Below are 21,656 nucleotides of genomic sequence, written 5' to 3' on the forward strand. Positions count from 1 at the left end.
TGTGCACTCACTGCTCCCCCTTCTCATCGGACAAAATGACCCTCTTGTGGCCCACTCGGTTGTAGAGAAAACATAACGGACTTGCCCCTTGAGGACAATCCCTCCTGACATGATCAACCTGCCACACTTGTAGCAACCCATACCCTTGGAATGACAAACTCCATCGTGGAGTTTCCCACACGTGATGCACTGACCCCGACCCTGCCGACCTCTCAATCGTTGATCTGAAGTCTTAGGTCTCTTCTCGGGAGGCCGGGACCCTCCCCTGCTTGCACCTGATCTGACCCCATCTTCCCTAGTTGCTCCAAATCGATCTCCCGCTCACAAAACATAGAGTGTGATCTCCAACAATAGCCACAACCTCGGCGTGGATCGCGTCCAAGCGCTCATCCAAGATCTCCAAAATACTGTGAGAAATCTCCGATGAGATGAACTCTCGCATCTGCTCGCTCATCAGCTCAGTACCTACACCTGATCCAGAACCAGAACTTGAACCTCCTCCCTGAGCGCTCATCACCAAACCGAATTACAACATGCCAATGATCAAAACACACCCAAAAATGCTCCTCCTACAAGCTTCTTATATTTTTCCAAGACTCTCCCTGATTCGAGTATGGATCTTGTGTTTTTAGTAGTACGGGCCCAATACTACCTTCCACACCTATCCATACTTTCCTCAAGAATCATCCTGAATCCTCTAAGTCACCTACTCAAATCGATGCACCAAAAATTCACTAAGCAAAGCCACAAAACCCACTGAAGCACTTCCTAGGCTCTCCTAGGTTCCTAACCTCACCCTGCTATCAGCTGCCGAACAACTCCCTCTAAAGCCAGTCATCCACCTCGTGAAATCGATCATATTCACTTAGTAGCTAACTCCCATTACTCAAGAGTTCCACAAAGCACAAAGCAAGAAACATTCATGCAGTAACACTCCAATACATAAAACGATCATAGGACATTCAACCTACATACCACAAATCATGCTATCATTTTCCACCCTCACTTCCGACTGCCTTATGCATGCACATTATACACAAAACAAGATCTAGTAGATTGTCGAATAATAGACTCTACCCTAGGACCACAACCAGACAAGGAATAGGAAATAAGGCCAAATCAATTATTCTAATGCTATAAGATCCTAACCGTATACACTTTTTAAAGCATACACTTAGCAGTTACTAATACCAACAGATATTTCCATTACAACATAGCATCTAATACTCCCAAGACTACAAAGCATCACACATATCAAGCCAATCTATCACTGACTAATCAGCTCTAGCATGCAAGTCTACCAGCTCATACAATAAACATACAAAGGAATCTCTCCTATCATTCTATCATGCAAAACTGAGTAGATCCTTAGCCTTAACTAGCATGTGATTCACCGATTCACAAATCAAATCATATAAGATAACACATACGGGTGTTTTGGGTAAACTTACTTGAGCTCGGCTGATTGCATGCACCACACCCTTTTCTTATCTTAGAATATTTATTTTTGTTTAAAATATTTTTCTTTTTAAAATTCTTCCAAATCATCAGTTTGAGTTCAGAAACACCCGAGAGTATGTCCGAATCCCTTAAACAAGGCTCTGATACCAACTTGTAACGACCAGAAACTTGAAACGCCGTAAAATTTCAAACAAATTTTCACATTTTAAAAACAATTCAATTCACAATATTATAAAACACATTGTTCTTATATTCCATATAAGTTAAAATCCCAAGATCATAACATATCAATAAAACTCCGCGCGCGTGTGTGTACTGATCCTGGCGGCGCCTTCTTGTGATCATCACTAGTACCTGAAACACATAACACAAAACACTGTAAGCACGAAGCTTAGTGAGTTCCCCAAAATACCACTCATAACACATACTAGCCACTTGAGGCCATAACTCTGTGGGCCCTTGGGCCCTAACTCTATGGACCTTCTGGTCTTAACTTTGTGAACCTTCCGGTTCTAACTCTGATATACTCTGATATACACACAACATAAATCACATAGAAATAATGTGGTGCAACACATCACATAAATAGCATACAATAACTCTGTCACATAACTCTAATTACCACTCAAGGTAAAGTATAGTGAGAAGCTCACCTCGGATGTCTCGGTAATATCTCGCTCGCATAACACTGATCTAGCCTCTGCCTAAACACATAAACGATCATCTCAATTAATAACGGCTCTCTAGGCTAGACTAAATCCTCACACGTCCTCTAAGAAGGCTAAAAGACCATTTTACCCTTCAAACAGTCCACAAGTTTAATTGTTGACCAAACCCTAAAAGTCAACAAAAGTCAACGGTCAACCCTTTGACCAGACTCGCTGAGTGCACAATTGTGAATCGGCGAGTTCATTCATGAACTCAAGTCCTCAAAATCCCCAATGACTCACCGAGTCACTTCCCCAACTCAACGAGTCACCAACTGAATGATTCATGGGGAAAAACTATCCTACTCGCCGAGTTCATGCCATGCTCAAACTCAAATGACCTCCTGAGGTCAGATCTGTTCCTCCAATCCATAGATCTGGCCTTACCAACCACTATAATCACGTAAAGGTCTGATCTTTACACTCATGCAATGATCAAAAAGCTTCCTTGGGTGAAATAACCCCTAAAATGGCAACCTAGGGCCATATCTCTAATGGAGTAGCAAAAAGCAATGTGAATGGGACTCTCTGGACCTCTTAAGGTCTAGATCTAAGAAGAAATCCACCTTGGGAGCTCACATTCTTTGAATCCAACCCAAAGAATGCACAAGAAAACCCTAGATTCAACTAGAACACCAAATACACGAGTTGGAGCACAAATTAGTACCTCTGGTAGCCTCCTCTGATGAAGGGATGATAGATCTGAGCTCCTCAACCTTCCTTGTTTGACCTTCTTCCTTCTTTCTTGCAAAAACACACTTAGAATGATGAAATAGCCCTCCTCTTTCACTACAAGCCTTCTCTCTGCTCTCTAGGGTTTCTCAGGGGTCTGATAGCCGCAAATGGTGGCTTAAAGGTCCTTAAATAGGGCTCAGGCCCCGGGAAATTAGGGTTTCATTAAACAGCGTGGACTCACCGAGTCCGCCATTAAATCAGTCCGACCATGCGCGATCCTACTCGACGAGTCTGAGCGCCTACGCGCCGAGTCCCTCTCCAAAACTCAATATAAATGCATAAAACAAGATACCTGGAAATCCGGATGTTACAATTCTCCCCCACTAGAATCAGACTTCGTCCTCGAAGTCTCATTCCGCAAACAACTCTGGATGCTGCTCACACATCTCTCGCTCTGGCTCCCAAGTTAGCTCGGACGCTCTCCGATGCTGCCACTGGACCTGCACCAGGGGCACTTCCTTGTTCCTCAAAACCTTGATCTCTCGATCCATAATCGCAACCGGTCTCTCAACGTAGTTCAGGCTCGCATCCACCTGGATATCCTCTAATGGTACCACTTTCGACTCATCGGCCACACACTTCCTCAATTGCGATACGTGGAAGGTGTCATGAATCTGACCTAACTCCGCAGGTATCTCCAACCGGTAAGCTACCCTGCCCACTCTTGCGATTACCCTAAATGGACCAATATATCGGGGCGCTAACTTTCCCCTCTTCCTGAATCGGATCACTCCTTTCCAAGGAGATACCTTCAGGAGAATGAAGTCAGCAACTTGAAACTCGAGCTCCGAGCGACGCCTATCCGCGTTGCTCTTCTGACGACTCTGAGTCGTCATCAGTCTCTTCCTGACCTGCTGTATCTGCTCTGTCGTCTGGAGCACTATCTCTGTACTGCCCATCACTCGCTGCCATACTTCTCCCTAGCAGATGGGAGTCCGACACTTCCTCCCATACAACAGATCAAAAGGTGGCATACCAATGCTCGAATGATGGCTATTGTTATAGGAAAACTCAGCCAAGGGTAAATACGTGTCCCAGCTCCCTCCGAAATCCAATACACATGCCCGAAGCATGTCCTCAAGCGTCTGAATCGTCCGCTCGCTCTGTCCGTCAGTCTGTGGGTGGTATGCGGTACTAAAATGCAGCCTCGTTCCCAACTCCTCATGAAATTTCTTCCAGAACCTGGAAGTGAAACGTACATATCGATCTGAGACGATCGAGATCGGTACTCCATGCCGCGATACCACCTCCCTCACGTACAACTCTGCTAGCCTCTCAGCAGAAGAGCTCTCACTGATAGCAAGAAAGTGAGCGCTCTTCGTCAACCTGTCCACAATCACCCAAATCGCATCGACCCCTCTTGCAGTCCTTGGCAATTTGGTGATAAAGTCCATGGTAATTTGTTCCCACTTCCACTCGGGAATCTCCAAAGGCTGTAATTTACCATGCGGACGCTGGTGCTCGGCCTTAACCCTGCGACAGGTCAAACACCTCTCTACGAACCATGCGACATCCCTCTTCATACAGGGCCACCAATACTCTCTCTTCAAATCTAAATACATCTTAATGGCCCCGTGATGGATCGAAAACCTCGATCGGTGCACCTCCTCCATCAGAATGGTACGTGCCCCGCCCACAAATGGCACCCAACACCGACCTTGGAAGGTCATAAGCCCCCGACTATTGGTGACGAACTCCGATACCTGTCTGATAACCCGCTCCCTCTTACGGTTCTTCGGTCTCACGGCCTCAGCCTGGGCCCCACGAATGGTGTCTATCACCGGAGTCATCACTGTCAATCTCAAACAAACGTCTCATATCGGGGCGCTCTCTGCCCTACGGCTCAGGGCATCGGCTACAACGTTAGCCTTTCCCGGGTGGTACAGGATCTCGAAGTCGTAATCCTTTACCACATCCAACCACCTTCTCTGTCACATATTCAGGTTGGGTTGATCCATCAAGTACTCCAAACTCTTGTGGTCCGTGTATATAGTACACCGTACCCCATATAAATAGTGACGCCAGATCTTGAGGGCGAACACTACAGGCCCCAACTCTAGATCGTGGGTGGGATACCTCATCTCATGAGGCTTCAGCTGCCTCGATGCGTATGCGATCACATGCCCTCTCTGCATCAGCACCGCACCTAATCCTGATATCGACGCGTCACAATACACCACAAAATCCTCCATCCCCTCCGCAAGGGCTAACACCGGAGCTTCGCATAATCTCTGGCGAAGAGTCTCAAACACGGTCTGCTGCTCCGGACCCCATGCAAAAGTAAAACCCTTCCGGGTCAACCTGGTAAGAGGCACAACAATCTTGGAGAAATCCCTGATGAATCTCCTATAGTAGCCGACCAACCCTAGGAAACTCCTGATCTCGGTGGGGGATCTCGGTACCTCCCAACTCATCACTGCCTCAATCTTGGCCAGATCGACCAATATCCCATTCTGGTTAACGAGGTGTCCTAGGAACTGAACCTCTCGTAACCAGAAATCACACTTGGAGAATTTGGCATAAAGCCTCTCCGATATCAGAACTCCGAGGATCTCCCTCAAATGCTCCTCATGCTGCCCCCTGGATTTTGAGTATACCAATATGTCGTCAATGAACACGATCACCGAACGATCCAACATCGGCCTGCTCACTCTGTTCATGAGATCCATGAATGCGGCTGGTGCATTGGTGAGCCCGAAAGGCATCACCACGAACTCGTAATGCCCATAACGAGTCCTGAATGCCGTCTTCTGAATATCCTCATCTCGCACTCTCACCTGATGATATCCAGACCTCAAATCAGTCTTGGAGAACCAAGACGCTCCCTGTAACTGGTCGAACAAATCGTTGATCCTCGGCAATGAGTAATGGTTATTGACCGTTAACTTGTTCAACTCCCGGTAGTCAATACACATCCGGTGTGAGCCATCCTTTTTCTTGACAAAAAGGATCGGAGCTCCCCACAGCGAGCTGCTCGGCCATATAAACCCCTTCCCCAGCAGCTCCTGAAGCTGCAAGGATAACTCCTGCATCTCTGGAGGTGCAAGGCGATAGGGCGCCTTGGCGATAGGTGCTGCCCCCGGAACCAAATCAATGCGGAACTCTACCTGCCTCTTGGGAGGCACACCCGGTAACTCCTCGGGGAAAACATCCGGGAACTCGTGCACTATCGGTACCTCATCGACTGACCTCGGTCTCCCTGAATCAACTCTCGTATCCATCACATAAGCCACAAACCCACTACAGCCCCGTCGTAGACTCTGCCTCGCTCTAGCAGCTGAACAAAACGTTGAACCAGTATGGGTACCCTCGCCGTACACCGTAAGAACTCCCCCACTAGGGTCTTGTATGGTCACCAGCTGTGTCACACCCCAAAACCAAGAACGGCGGAAACGTTCTGGGGCGGAGGACGTCATGTAAGGTAATCATAACACAATAAATGTAAATAGGCAAACAACATCATCCATTGCATTAAATATATAATTTTAATACATGAGTGTTCTGTACAGTTTTAGACACCAAAAATATAACGTAAATCAAAATAATAAATTGATGAGTCTTGTGTACCATCATCTCAAAAGCTGGCATCGGTACTTGTCTACTGATGACCTGAGAATACAAGTTATTTTGAAAGAGTAGATCAGCATTAAGCTGGTGAGTTCATAAGTATTTTAGTGTCAATGTTCGTTGTCAAAAACGTTTGAACCTGTCTCAATGTATAAGTTTGTAAAAGTTTGAATCTCTCAGAAAATCCTATATTTTCTATAAAAGTAACCTTCTACCGAGGCTAAATGTTTTGTAAACTCGTCTGTTGTAAAAGTGTGTAATTACCCAAGTATAACTATCGTTTGATAAAATATAGTTTGTACATTAATGCTTAAGTGAGATTATCACCAAAATATGTAATGGGTAAATCATTGTAGTACTGTAGCTTTGTATAATAAGAACTACTGTTGTACTAATTACTACTACCTTAAACCGGATTTATATTAAGGTATAATGTGATAATTGCACCATACTATCGACTGATAACAACGACATAAAGAACGGTCGTAATAACGGAATGACGTTTGGCACCCGCAGACCTGCAGGTCCGGCTGTAGCTAGCAGCAAGGTGTAGGATAGTCAATCCAGTATAGATCTATACGCAAACTCAACGCTCTCCCTCCAAGAGAATTCTGGCTATAACTCGGGCCATGACATCTAAGGCATGCTCCGATACAGTGGATCACATTTGTTATCGTATTCTTGCATATGTGATGAAATGTTTCTTGTTCTAGTATAGTTGTATATGTTCTCGTAGTATAGTTGTATATATTCTCTTCCTAGTATAGACTCATGAATGAACTGACTCATTGATCTAGCAGTTGTAATAGTATGGTTCTGTGTTACCCCGATGGTAACTTGTTAATGGTGCGTCTAGTACGTATGGTTATGGAAGTACTTTTATGTCTATATATGTATATTTGATATATAATTAACATGGAAACGACCTTCGGATGGTCACCCAAAATCCCACCAGACCACATCCAAATCAAGGAAAAGGAAATAGGGTGGATGGCCTTCCTAAGCCCTTTAAACATTATTTATACGTCTATACATATATGGGCATGCAATTTATAATATAAAAACATAAATAAGTATTTATAAGACATTTGAAACATAAGTATTATTTTTAAAGAAAGATTGACTTGATGTCAATCTATAAAACAATTTGAAGGCGTAGATTTGATTAAAACAGATTAAGTACAAGGAACATTTGTTTAAATCACAGTTGCAGTGTAAATTCGAAAAGTAAATGGGTTTGGAAAACATTTAGAAGTAAAACAGTTTGATAGATAGTTTGAATAGTGATAAAATCACTGATTTCCCTAGTTATTAATCACATGTGATTAGTGCAATCACATGTGATTGAAACAATAACTATAAGTATTTAACTTGTATTCCCCCCTTTTGAAAACATATAAAAGCATTTGGAATATTTAACAGGTTGATTAAGGGGTATGACACTCACTTGATTGATTGAAGAAAGCGAGATGGAAAACCGGGCAGAGTTTCGTCTCGGAAAACGGATTTTTCTCGGGATTCTCGGGAATCTCGGGAGTAAAATCGACCCTCGGGACTTGAGCAAAAAGACCAGAGCTTCGGGTTATAACGGGCACGGAAAACGAGGCAAGGTTGTGAGAGAGAGAAGAGAAATGAGCAACATTTTTAGAAAGCCTCGCATCCTATTTATAGGAAGGCTGAACTGCCTCTGTACGCGGGGCGTACGCTCGTACGCAGCGCGTACGCGTACGTCATGCATGACCGATGCCTCGACTGCCTCGGTTCGGATGGGACGGGTTGCTGGGTACGCGGGTCGGATGGGACGGCGGGTCGGACGGGACAGCGGGTCGGACGGGTCGGAGCTTCGGACGGGTCGGACGGTTTAGAATTCTTCGGATAGTGCGACGTGGACGATCCGAGACCCTCGATCTCAGTACGCGGGGCGTACGAAGGTACACAGGGCGTACTTCGGTCCAATCCGATGACTCCCCTTCGGATATTACTGGGAATTTATAATTAAATTTATATTTATTATAAATAAACTTCAAAAATTCATATCTCCCTCATACGAACTCCGTTTTTGACGTTCTTTATATCCATGCGAAGGTGAGACCATGATCTACAACTTTCGTTTAGATTCCGTTGGCAAATTCCGAAATTATTTTTATTATTTATTTATTAAAATGACGTGATTAAGGAATTTCTTCAAAATTTCATAACTTCCTCATCCGAAGCCAGATTTGGACGTTCTTTTTTTATGTACGCAAACCTTGATATGATTCCTACTACTTTATTTAATCCGAACAAGATTTTAGGAAGGTTACATTTTGACCTAATTTTGATCGGTTTTACATTACATTGACTCGAAATATCGGGTTGTCACATCATCCCCCCGTTAGAAGGAATTTCGTCCCGAAATTAGAATTTTAAGCAAGGTAGAAATTACAAATAACTAAGCAAAAAGGTGAGGGTATTTCAGTTTCATCTGATCCTCACGTTCCCAAGTGAATTCCGGTCCTCGCTTGGCATTCCAGCGAACCTTCACGATAGGGATACGACTTTGCTTTGTCTGCTTGACCTCACGGTCCATGATCTCTATAGGTTCTTCCACGAAGTTGAGGCTCTCGTTGATTTCGATCTCGTCGAGTGGGATTACAAGAGTCTCGTCGGATAGACACTTTTTCAAGTTAGATACGTGGAATGTAGAATGTACGTTACGAAGTGCGTCTGGTAGCTCGAGTTTGTAAGCTACGGGGCCGACTCTTGCAAGAATCTCGAAAGGCCCTATGTATCTCGGATTAAGCTTTCCACGCTTGCCGAAGCGTATCAAGCCCTTCCAGGGTGAGACTTTGAGGAGGACTCGGTCTCCCACCTGAAATTCCAAAGGTTTCCTTCGTTTATCAGCGTAGCTCTTCTGTCGGTCTCTAGAGGTTTTCAATCGTTCACGGATCTGAACGATTTTATTAGTTGTTTCCCGAATGATCTCCGGACCGGTGAGAGTACTGTCGGAAGTTTGCCCCCTGGCTAATTGGGTATCACCCACCTCAGCCCAGCACAGAGGGGATCTGCACTTACGGCCGTAGAGAGCTTCAAATGGAGCAGCCTTGATGCTCGTGTGATAACTGTTATTATAGGAAAACTCGACAAGGGGTAAATGAGTATCCCATGTCTTCCCAAAGTCAATCACGCAGGCTCGCAACATATCTTCCAGAGTTTGGATGGTCCTCTCACTCTGTCCGTCGGTCTGAGGATGGTAGGCTGTGCTCATGTCCAGCCTTGTTCCTAGGGAATGTTGTAGTGATTGCCAAAATCTTGAGGTGAACCTACTATCTCTATCGTAGATAATGGACATAGGTACACCATGTAGCCGTACGATTTCTCTAATGTATGTTCTCGTAAGTTTCTCCATCTTGTCGGTTTCTTTGATAGGCGGGAAGTGTGCAGACTTGGTCAATCTATCAACGATGACCCATATGGTGTCAAGTCCACCCGTTGTCTTGGGCAACTTGGTTATGAAATCCATAGTGATCTGCTCCCACTTCCATTCCGGGATCTCTGGTTGCTGCAATAAACCAGAGGGCTTTTGGTACTCGACCTTAACCTTTGCGCAAGTAAGGCATTTACTTACGAAGGTAGCAATCTCTGCTTTCATATTAGGCCACCAATATAGCTTCTTAAGATCCAGATACATCTTATCTGGACCTGGGTGGACGGAATACCGAGTGTTGTGCGCCTCGTTCATGACCAAGTCTCGGAAACCACCATGTTTCGGTGTCCAGATCCGGTTCATGAAATATAAAGCTCCGTCACCCTTGGCTTCTAAATTCCTGTCCATTCCTCTAAGGGATTCACTTGACACATTTTCAGGTTTCATGGCCTCAAGTTGAGCCGCCTGAATTTGCTTAGTCAGGTGTGAATGGATGGTTATCGATAATGACTTGACTTTGCGACCATAATATTCCTTCCGACTTAGGGCGTCTGCTACTACGTTGGCTTTACCCGGATGATAACGAATATCACATTCGTAATCACTGAGTAGTTCGACCCATCGTCGTTGTCTCATGTTGAGCTCCTTCTGATCGAAAATGTGTTGTAAACTCTTGTGGTCGGTAAAGATAGTGCTCTTCGTTCCATACAAGTAATGTCTCCAGATCTTCAGAGCAAACACTACTGCTCCTAGTTCAAGATCGTGGGTCGTGTAGTTAACCTCGTGTGTCTTCAATTGTCTCGAGGCGTAGGCGATGACCTTACCTCGCTGCATCAGAACACATCCGAGCCCTTGATTCGATGCATCGCAATAAACTACGAAGTCTTCTATTCCTTCTGGAAGGGATAGTATTAGTGCGGTGCACAAGGCTCGTTTGAGCGTTTGGAACGCTCTTTCTTGTTTCTCTTCCCAGTCAAAGGCCACGCCTTTCTGGGTTAGGGTTGTAAGAGGCTTCGCTATTCGTGAGAAGTTCTGAATGAACCTGCGGTAGTAGCCAGCGAGACCTAGAAATTGACGAATTTCTGTAGGCGTCTTCGGTGCTGACCAGTTCTCAATGGCCTTAATTTTGGATGGGTCCACGTGGATTCCCTCTTCGCTTACCACGTGTCCTAAGAATTCGACTCTTCGGATCCAAAATTCACATTTCGAGAACTTCGCATAAAGTTTCTCTTTTCGTAATGTCCCTAGAACTTGTCGTAGGTGATCGCCATGTTCTTTCTTACTTCGGGAGTAGATTAGAATGTCGTCAATGAAAACGATGACGAACTGATCCAAGTAGGGTCGGCATACCCTATTCATCAGATCCATTGTAACAACGCAAATTTTCAAATAAATTTTTCATTTAAAATAAAGTGATTTTACTCAACCAATAACATTTATTCCATGTTTCACATCAAATACATATATAAAAATCCCCAAGATCTCAAATAGCAGCAGTGTGTATGCATCATGCCGGCGCCTTCCCACGGTCCTCGCTAGTACCTGAAACACGTACATAACAACTTGTAAGCATAAATGCTTAGTGAGTTCCCCAGTATACGACTTACACATATACGCCTTTCCAGGCCCTGACCTTCCGGTCCACAATACATTGCCTTCCGGCCCGTAACATAATCGCCTTCCGGCCCATAACATATTGCCTTCCGGCCCGTAACATATTGCCTTCCGGCCCATAACATTTACGACACATAATTCATTTAATCTAGCACACATAGCACATATATCATACATCATACCTGACCTTTCTATCACATAACATATCGCCTTCCGGCCCGTATAAACATACATATCATGCATAGCAACTACCTTTCTATTTATAGCATAAATAACACATATCATATTCGACCTTCCGGTCTCACAGTCAAACCCTTCTGGGTGTAGTATAGTGAGAAGACTCACCTCGTGGTAATGAAAACTATCAACTCTTGAAACCACTCGCACTCGATCCGCCGATCCGCAGACTCCCTATAATACCATATACCCTTATTAATACTCTTATCATCCAAGACACTGACCCTAAGAAATTACATGCAGGTCAACTCTGGTCAACGGTCAACTTGACCGGACTCGTCGAGTGCAAGGGCGACTCGACGAGTCTAGACGTCCTCCCCAACTTTCCCTGTTGTTCCCTTTCTACTCGTCGAGTATCCCCCTTGACTCGACGAGATCCACGTGGAAGAATCGCGGGGCCACCCCGACTCCACTCGCCGAGTCTGAAGAACGACTCGACGAGTCCCAGTCAATCTTCAAGCCACTCGCCGAGTCTGAAGAACAACTCGGCGAGTCCCAGTCAATCTTCAAGCCACTCGCCGAGTCTGTTCATTGGACTCGGCGAGTCCATGCCATGCAGTCGATCAAACTGCTTCCTGAAATACGTATGGTCCCGAAATGCACAATCATGGGACCTTCTGGACCTCTAAACATCCTATTACTAGGTTACAAACGTTTGGATAACAATATAATAATCCATCTAATCACCAAATGGGTTTCATAAACCCTAAATTCGTGCACACATCAATATAGTAGAAATGATCCGAAATATTACCTGAATAACACCCTCTCTGTGTCCCCAAACCTCAGAACTCGATCCCCTTGATATTCCTTTGGCCAAAACTCTTCTTCTTCTTGCCTAACAAATTCTTCAAGGTCCCAATAGCCTTCACTCCTTCTCTAGAAGTCCACAGACGCTTAGGGTTCTTCTCAATCGGCCAAAAGACGGACAATGACGGCATATGGGACGTTATATACGATCCAAAACCAAACGGCTAGGGTTTCTGCTGAACAGCGTAGACTCGCCGAGTCCATATCTGGACTCGTCGAGTCCAGTCGCGAACCCGCGACCAAGTCTGGGGCCCTACTCGGCGAGTCTGGCTCCAACTCGCCGAGTCCCTTCCTAAACTGCCCCAAAATAATATTAAAGCAATACCTGAAATTCCAGGCTGTTACAACTCTCCCCCACTAGAACTAGACTTCGCCCTCGAAGTCTCACTCTGCGAATAACTCCGGATGTTGCTCCCGCATCTCACGCTCCGGCTCCCAAGTCATCTCCGATCCTTTCCGGTGTTGCCACTGAACCAACACCAGAGGTACCTCCTTGTTCCGCAGAACCTTGATCTTCCGATCCCTGATAGCTACTGGTCTCTCGGCGTAATTTAGGCTCGTATCCACCTGAATATCCTCTAACGGAACCACTGCCGATTCATCGGCTATACACTTCCTCAACTGTGATACATGAAAGGTATTGTGAATCTGTCCCAACTCTGCTGGCAACTCTAACCGATAAGCTACCCGACCTACCCTTGCAATCACACGAAATGGACCTATGAACCGGGGCCCCAACTTGCCCCTCTTTCTGAACCGGATCACTCCTTTCCAAGGAGAAACCTTCAGGAGAACGAAGTCGCCAACCTGGAATTCAAGCTCGGACCGGCGCCTGTCCGCATAACTCTTCTGTCGGCTCTGGGCGGTCAATAACCTCTGCCTAACCTGCTGAATCTGCTCTGTCGTTTGGAGTACGATCTCTGTACTGCCCATCACTCTCTGTCCCACCTCTCCCCAGCAAATGGGAGTCCGACACCTCCTACCATACAACAACTCAAAAGGTGGCATACCAATGCTTGAATGATGGCTGTTGTTGTAGGAAAACTCAGCCAAGGGTAAGTGCGCATCCCAGCTACCCCCGAAGTCTAACACACACGCTCTAAGCATGTCTTCCAATGTCTGAATCGTCCGCTCGCTCTGACCGTCTGTCTGGGGATGGTATGCGGTACTAAAATGCAGTTTAGTACCCAGCTCCTCATGGAATTTCTTCCAGAACCTGGAAGTGAAGCGTACATCATGGTCTGAAACAATCGAGATTGGCACTCCATGCCGAGATACCACTTCTCTCACGTATAACTCCGCCAACTTCTCTGCTGATGAACTCTCGCTAATGGCAAGGAAGTGGGCGCTCTTCGTCAATCTATCCACAATCACCCAAATTGCATCGACTCCCCTGGCAGTCCTCGGCAATTTGGTGATGAAATCCATAGTGATCTGTTCCCACTTCCACTCAGGAATCTCCAAGGGCTGCAACTTACCATGCGGTCTCTGGTGCTCGGCCTTAACCCTACGGCAGGTCAAACACCTCTCAACGAACCAAGCAACGTCTCTCTTCATACAAGGCCACCAATATTCCTTCCTCAAATCCAAATACATCTTTGTAGCACCGGGATGGATCGAGAATTTCGATCTATGAGCCTCCTCCATCAAAGTAGCACGCGTACCGCCCACGAATGGTACCCAAATCCGACCCTGAAACGTCAGAAGTCCTCGTCCATCCTTAACGAACTCTGAAATTAACCCAACGACCCGCTCTTTCTTCTGCATCTCGGATCTCACAACCTCGGCCTGCGCCCCACGAATAGCATCCAATACCGGAGTCATCACCGTCAGTCTCAGGCATACATCTCGCAACGGAGTGCTCTCCGCCCTACGACTCAATGCATCGGCTACCACATTAGCCTTGCCTGGGTGGTATAGGATCTCACAGTCATAATCCTTAACCACGTCCAACCATCTCCTCTGACGCATATTTAGGTTGGGTTGATCCATCAGATACTTCAAACTCTTATGGTCTGTGTATATAGTACAACGAACCCCATACAGGTAGTGACGCCAAATCTTGAGAGCGAACACTACTACCCCCAACTCCAAGTCATGCGTGGGATATCTCGCTTCGTGAGGCTTTAATTGCCTCGATGCATAAGCTATCACATGGCCCCTCTGCATCAACACTGCACCCAGTCCCGAAATTGATGCGTCGCAATATACAACAAAATCTTCCATCCCTTCCGGGAGGGCTAATACCGGGGCTTCACATAGTCTCTGGCGTAGTGTCTCGAAGGAAGTCTGTTGCTCGGGTCCCCATGAGAATGTAACACCCTTCCGGGTCAATCTGGTGAGCGGTACTGCGATCTTGGAGAAGTCCCTAATAAACCTCCGATAGTACCCCGCCAACCCAAGGAAACTCCTGATCTCGGAAGGTGACTTCGGTGCTTCCCAACTCATCACTGCTTCCACCTTGGCCGGATCGACCAATATCCCTGACTGATTAACAACATGTCCAAGAAATTGGACCTCCCGCAACCAGAAGTCACATTTGGAGAATTTTGCATATAGCTTCTCCGACCTCAGTACCTCAAGGACCTCCCTCAAATGTCCCTCATGCTGCTCTCTAGTTCGCGAATACACTAGGATATCGTCGATAAACACAATCACAGACCGATCCAGCATCGGCCTGCATACCCTGTTCATGAGGTCCATGAACATTGCCGGGGCATTGGTGAGCCCGAAAGGCATCACCACGAACTCGTAATGCCCATACCGCGTCCTGAATGCTGTCTTCTGGACGTCCTCATCCCGCACTCTTACCTGATGGTACCCTGATCTCAAATCGATCTTGGAAAACCAAGATGCCCCTTGCAACTGATCGAATAGATCATCGATCCTCGGTAACGGATAGCGGTTCTTGACCGTCACCTTGTTCAACTCCCGGTAATCGATACACATCCGGTGTGAACCATCCTTCTTCTTGACGAACAGAATCGGTGCTCCCCACGGCGAGCTACTCGGCCGGATAAATCCCTTCCCCAGCAACTCCTGGAGTTGCGAGGACAACTCTTGCATCTCTGGAGGTGCAAGACGATAAGGCACCTTCGCAATAGGCGCAGCCCCCGGAATCAGATCGATACCAAACTCCACTTGCCTCGCAGGAGGTACTCCCGGCAACTCCTCGGGAAAAACATCTGGAAACTCACGCACCACTGGAACCTCCTCCACTGACCTCGGTTTCTCGGAAGCCTCCCGCGTATCCATCACATACGCCACAAAACCTTTACATCCCTGCTGTAGGCATTGCCTTGCCCTAGCGGCCGAACAAAAAGCTGATCCTGAACGGGTACCCTCGCCGTATACCGTAAGAACTCCCCCACTAGGGTCTCGTATAGTCACCAGCTGGTGCTCACAGTCGATGACAGCGCTGAATCGGCTCAACCAGTCCATGCGCACGATGACACAGACATCCCCCATCGCAATAGGGATTAGGTCAATCGGAAACGCAACCCCGAAAATCTCTAGTACGCATCCCCGAAGAACCTCCGTGGCACAAACCACCCTCTCGGCCGCTATAGAAACGCTCAGAGGCCGACTTAACGGCTCACGACTAAGGCTGATATGCTGACTAAAAGCTAAAGATACAAAGGATCTACTCGCACCCGAATCAAATAACACTAGAGCAGGCATAGAGTTCACAAGAAAAGTACCTACACATACATTAACATAAGCATAACATTTCGACTTTAAAGTAAATACGTGAATTACAGCATACCTGCCACAACATCGGGCGCAGCGCGGACCTCCTCCGCAGTCAGCTGAAAGGCTCTCCCGCGAGCCCTCGGGGCCTCGACCTTCGCCGGTCGGGTCTCAGTAGTCCTGGTAGTCGGTGTAGATCCCTGACGAAGCTGCGGGCACTCGGCCTTCCGATGGCCTGTCTGGTTGCAGTGAAAGCAAACCATAAACCCCTTAGGGCAATCCCTGGCAATGTGTCCCTCCTTACCACACTTGTAACAACCACCAGCTCGACACGCCCCCTCATGACTCTTGCCGCACTTTCAGCAAGTGCGGCCCTTCGGACCTCCCATCCTCGAATCAGCGGACTTGATCCGCTTGGCTGCCGGCTGAGACTGAGCCGGCCGCCGATCCACCTGCCGAGACTCGGTCTCCTCCCTGGCCTGAGTCTCCAACTCGATCTCGCGCTTCCTGGCGTTCGCCTGAAGCTCAGTGAAAGTACGATAGGTGGAGTTTGACACAAACTCCCGGATATCCCTCCTCAACACGCCTAAATACCGGCTCATCCGTGACTGCTCCGAAGACACCAGCTCTGGGCAGAACATCGCCCTCTCGTGAAACTTCCGTGTGACCACCGCAACGGAATCAGTACCCTGCTTAAGGGTCAAGAACTCCTGAATCAACCGTTCCCTCTCCACTGGGGGAACATACTCGTCCCTGAACATCTTAGTAAACCTCTCCCATGTCACCGTTGTAACCTCCGCCAGAGTGAAGTTCGCCGTCACGAACTTCCACCAATCCTTCGCTCCCAGACGGAGCTGGTTCAAGGCGAACCGTACCCTCAGATGCTCCGGGCATGAGCAAGTGTAGAAGCATCCCTCAATGTCGGCGATCCACCTCATCGCAGCAATCGGGTCCTGCGTCCCATCGAACTCAGGGGGTTTCGTGTTGCTGAATTCCCGGAACAACAACGAATCGCCCCCCTGCGGCCTGGCAGCGGCCACAGCTGCGGTAGCGGCAGTGGCTGCAGCATCAGTCAGTGCGGCGTACCGCTCCTCGAACGTCTCCATCAATGTGGTCTTAATAGACCCAAACATCTCCGGGATCTCGGCCCGGATCGCTGCAGCTACCTCCTCCTGAATCATCTGACGAATATCCTCGTCACTCACGGTGCTCGAACTCGCCCCATGACGTGTGATAACCATGATGTCTCTGAAATACAACATAAAATTATCAGAGACTCCATCAAGTACTATTGTACTTGATAACGCAACCCTACTCAGTCTCCGATATCCAGGGATTCTTACTTGGGTCTTCCACCGACCCGGTGTCTTCGGTAGTACGGGCCCAATACTACCGACCACACCGTATCAGTATTCGTCCCAAATCTTCCTCCCCAAACCCCGAATAGTGAGTACTCTACCTCTAGTATGCACTATCTACCTGCACGCTATCGGATATCTCATATAAGCAACTCCCTAGACTAAGGCATCACAAAACAGGCCATTCTAGTCCTATCATGAATACCTAGTCTTCTAGCATGCATAACAATTCATAATTCAGTGCATAACATAACATTGTAAGGTATTCTGGGGATCTTTACCGTTCGGGCGCTGACTGATCATACACACTGCTCCGTTCTTGTTTACCACTTTACCATTTATAGAAATTTATGTCTTTATTATTTTTAAAAGATTTTTCCTCAAATCCTCGGTTTGAGTTCAGTTACACCCGAAGGTACACCCGAATCCCTCAAACCAAGGCTCTGATACCAATTGTAACAACGCAAATTTTCAAATAAAATTTTCATTTAAAATAAAGTGATTTTACTCAACCAATAACATTTATTCCATGTTTCACATCAAATACATATATAAAAATCCCCAAGATCTCAAATAGCAGCAGTGTGTATGCATCATGCCGGCGCCTTCCCACGGTCCTCGCTAGTACCTGAAACACGTACATAACAACTTGTAAGCATAAATGCTTAGTGAGTTCCCCAGTATACGACTTACACATATACGCCTTTCCAGGCCCTGACCTTCCGGTCCACAATACATTGCCTTCCGGCCCGTAACATAATCGCCTTCCGGCCCATAACATATTGCCTTCCGACCCGTAACATATTGCCTTCCGGCCCGTAACATATTGCCTTCCGGCCCGAAGTCAGATTTGGACGTTCTTTTTTTATGTACGCAAACCTTGATATGATTCCTACTACTTTATTTAATCCGAACAAGATTTTAGGAAGGTTACATTTTGACCTAATTTTGATCGGTTTTACATTACATTGACTCGAAATATCGGGTTGTCACATCATCCCCCCGTTAGAAGGAATTTCGTCCCGAAATTAGAATTTTAAGCAAGGTAGAAATTACAAATAACTAAGCAAAAAGGTGAGGGTATTTCAGTTTCATCTGATCCTCACGTTCCCAAGTGAATTCCGGTCCTCGCTTGGCATTCCAACGAACCTTCACGATAGGGATACGGCTTTGCTTTGTCTGCTTGACCTCACGGTCCATGATCTCTATAGGTTCTTCCACGAAGTTGAGGCTCTCGTTGATTTCGATCTCGTCGAGTGGGATTACAAGAGTCTCGTCGGATAGACACTTTTTCAAGTTAGATACGTGGAATGTAGAATGTACGTTACGAAGTGCGTCTGGTAGCTCGAGTTTGTAAGCTACGGGGCCGACTCTTGTAAGAATCTCGAAAGGCCCTATGTATCTCGGATTAAGCTTTCCACGCTTGCCGAAGCGTATCAAGCCCTTCCAGGGTGAGACTTTGAGGAGGACTCGGTCTCCCACCTGAAATTCCAAAGGTTTCCTTCGTTTATCAGCGTAGCTCTTCTGTCGGTCTCTAGAGGTTTTCAATCGTTCACGGATCTGAACGATTTTATTAGTTGTTTCCCGAATGATCTCCGGACCGGTGAGAGTACTGTCGGAAGTTTGCCCCCTGGCTAATTGGGTATCACCCACCTCAGCCCAGCACAGAGGGGATCTGCACTTACGGCCGTAGAGAGCTTCAAATGGAGCAGCCTTGATGCTCGTGTGATAACTGTTATTATAGGAAAACTCGACAAGGGGTAAATGAGTATCCCATGTCTTCCCAAAGTCAATCACGCAGGCTCGCAACATATCTTCCAGAGTTTGGATGGTCCTCTCACTATGTCCGTCGGTCTGAGGATGGTAGGCTGTGCTCATGTCCAGCCTTGTTCCTAGGGAATGTTGTAGTGATTGCCAAAATCTTGAGGTGAACCTACTATCTCTATCGGAGATAATGGACATAGGTACACCATGTAGCCGTACGATTTCTCTAATGTATGTTCTCGTAAGTTTCTCCATCTTGTCGGTTTCTTTGATAGGCAGGAAGTGTGCAGACTTGGTCAATCTATCAACGATGACCCATATGATGTCAAGTCCACCCGTTGTCTTGGGCAACTTGGTTATGAAATCCATAGTGATCTGCTCCCACTTCCATTCCGGGATCTCTGGTTGCTGCAATAAACCAGAGGGCTTTTGGTACTCGACCTTAACCTTTGCGCAAGTAAGGCATTTACTTACGAAGGTAGCAATCTCTGCTTTCATATTAGGCCACCAATATAGCTTCTTAAGATCCAGATACATCTTATCTGAACCTGGGTGGACGGAATACCGAGTGTTGTGCGCCTCGTTCATGACCAAGTCTCGGAAACCACCATGTTTCGGTGTCCAGACCCGGTTCATGAAATATAAAGCTCCGTCACCCTTGGCTTCTAAATTCCTGTCCATTCCTCTAAGGGATTCACTTGACACATTTTCAGGTTTCATGGCCTCAAGTTGAGCCGCCTGAATTTGCTTAGTCAGGTGTGAATGGATGGTTATCGATAATGACTTGACTTTGCGACCATAATATTCCTTCCGACTTAGGGCGTCTGCTACTACGTTGGCTTTACCCGGATGATAACGAATATCACATTCGTAATCACTGAGTAGTTCGACCCATCGTCGTTGTCTCATGTTGAGCTCCTTCTGATCGAAAATGTGTTGTAAACTCTTGTGGTCGGTAAAGATAGTGCTCTTCGTTCCATACAAGTAATGTCTCCAGATCTTCAGAGCAAACACTACTGCTCCTAGTTCAAGATCGTGGGTCGTGTAGTTAACCTCGTGTGTCTTCAATTGTCTCGAGGCGTAGGCGATGACCTTACCTCGCTGCATCAGAACACATCCGAGCCCTTGATTCGATGCATCGCAATAAACTACGAAGTCTTCTATTCCTTCTGGAAGGGATAGTATTGGTGCGGTGCACAAGGCTCGTTTGAGCGTTTGGAACGCTCTTTCTTGTTTCTCTTCCCAGTCAAAGGCCACGCCTTTCTGGGTTAGGGTTGTAAGAGGCTTCGCTATTCGTGAGAAGTTCTGAATGAACCTGCGGTAGTAGCCAGCGAGACCTAGAAATTGACGAATTTCTGTAGGCGTCTTCGGTGCTGACCAGTTCTCAATGGCCTTAATTTTGGATGGGTCCACGTGGATTCCCTCTTCGCTTACCACGTGTCCTAAGAATTCGACTCTTCGGATCCAAAATTCACATTTCGAGAACTTCGCATAAAGTTTCTCTTTTCGTAATGTCCCTAGAACTTGTCGTAGGTGATCGCCATGTTCTTTCTTACTTCGGGAGTAGATTAGAATGTCGTCAATGAAAACGATGACGAACTGATCCAAGTAGGGTCGGCATACCCTATTCATCAGATCCATTGTAACAACGCAAATTTTCAAATAAATTTTTCATTTAAAATAAAGTGATTTTACTCAACCAATAACATTTATTCCATGTTTCACATCAAATACATATATAAAAATCCCCAAGATCTCAAATAGCAGCAGTGTGTATGCATCATGCCGGCGCCTTCCCACGGTCCTCGCTAGTACCTGAAACACGTACATAACAACTTGTAAGCATAAATGCTTAGTGAGTTCCCCAGTATACGACTTACACATATACGCCTTTCCAGGCCCTGACCTTCCGGTCCACAATACATTGCCTTCCGGCCCGTAACATAATCGCCTTCCGGCCCATAACATATTGCCTTCCGGCCCGTAACATATTGCCTTCCGGCCCGTAACATATTGCCTTCCGGCCCATAACATTTACGACACATAATTCATTTAATCTAGCACACATAGCACATATATCATACATCATACCTGACCTTTCTATCACATAACATATCGCCTTCCGGCCCGTATAAACATACATATCATGCATAGCAACTACCTTTCTATTTATAGCATAAATAACACATATCATATTCGACCTTCCGGTCTCACAGTCAAACCCTTCTGGGTGTAGTATAGTGAGAAGACTCACCTCGTGGTAATGAAAACTATCAACTCTTGAAACCACTCGCACTCGATCCGCCG

Source organism: Lactuca serriola, chromosome 3 (genome assembly GCF_051521515.1).
Source record: "Lactuca serriola cultivar US96UC23 chromosome 3, Lser_US96UC23_V15, whole genome shotgun sequence".
In the NCBI taxonomy this organism is placed as follows: domain Eukaryota; kingdom Viridiplantae; phylum Streptophyta; class Magnoliopsida; order Asterales; family Asteraceae; genus Lactuca; species Lactuca serriola.